This window comes from Gavialis gangeticus, unplaced genomic scaffold, assembly GCF_001723915.1.
Source record: "Gavialis gangeticus isolate Ggan-Ray unplaced genomic scaffold, GavGan_comp1, whole genome shotgun sequence".
NCBI classification, from domain to species: domain Eukaryota; kingdom Metazoa; phylum Chordata; order Crocodylia; family Gavialidae; genus Gavialis; species Gavialis gangeticus.
In genome coordinates, this window is record NW_017728996.1 from 39,215,951 (window position 1) to 39,216,540 (window position 590).

At 43.7% G+C, this 590-nt stretch overlaps 1 protein-coding gene and 1 long non-coding RNA gene across 2 annotated transcripts in view; one reads left to right on the top strand and one right to left on the bottom strand.

Moving 5' to 3' along the window:
• The window catches only part of TRPM1 (transient receptor potential cation channel subfamily M member 1), a 139,006-nt gene that overhangs the window by 30,651 nt on the left and 107,765 nt on the right, over positions 1-590 (bottom strand). The window lies entirely within an intron of this gene.
• LOC109288674 overlaps positions 1-590 on the top strand; it is a 95,608-nt gene that overhangs the window by 15,963 nt on the left and 79,055 nt on the right. The gene's annotated exons all lie outside the window — the stretch shown is intronic.

The window sequence follows — 590 nt, forward strand, 5'->3', positions numbered from 1 at the left end:
TCAGAAGAAAAATATTTTTTGAAATCAAATTAATGAATGCGGTAGATGTTTGCTTTTTAGAATATAAATCGGTATTTTTCCAAGACGGCAAAACCCCTTGCTGAAAGGAGTACTTCCGGGGCCATGGGGAACGACTTCAGGTGGCAAAGGTCAGGGGTTAGGGGGCGGGTTTGCCAGTTATAAGATGGTGACCATGGGGCGGGGGACCTGTCAAGGGGGGGAGCTACCCGTGTGGCCCTTGACAGCTTGCCAAAACTCAGTAAGCAGCCCTCCGCCCAAAATAATTGCCCACCCTGACATAACAGAACCATAAATCATACAGAGACTTTATATATATGGATCCTAGGATTCTCCCCACCCCCTTCCTTCCCCACTCTTCAAATTGATGCAATAGAGAGGCAGTGGGGCCATAAAACTGCAAAACTGACCTCTTGGAGTTTTTGATTGTTTTTTTTTTGCCTTGGCAAAAGACAGTTTTAAGAGTTGGAGAGTGGAAAATACATAAGTCCTCCTCCTCCCTGCCCCCATGTGGATTAGGGGATCTGCAGGATAGGAATCATTAAAAAAAAAAAAAAAAAAAAAAAAAAAAA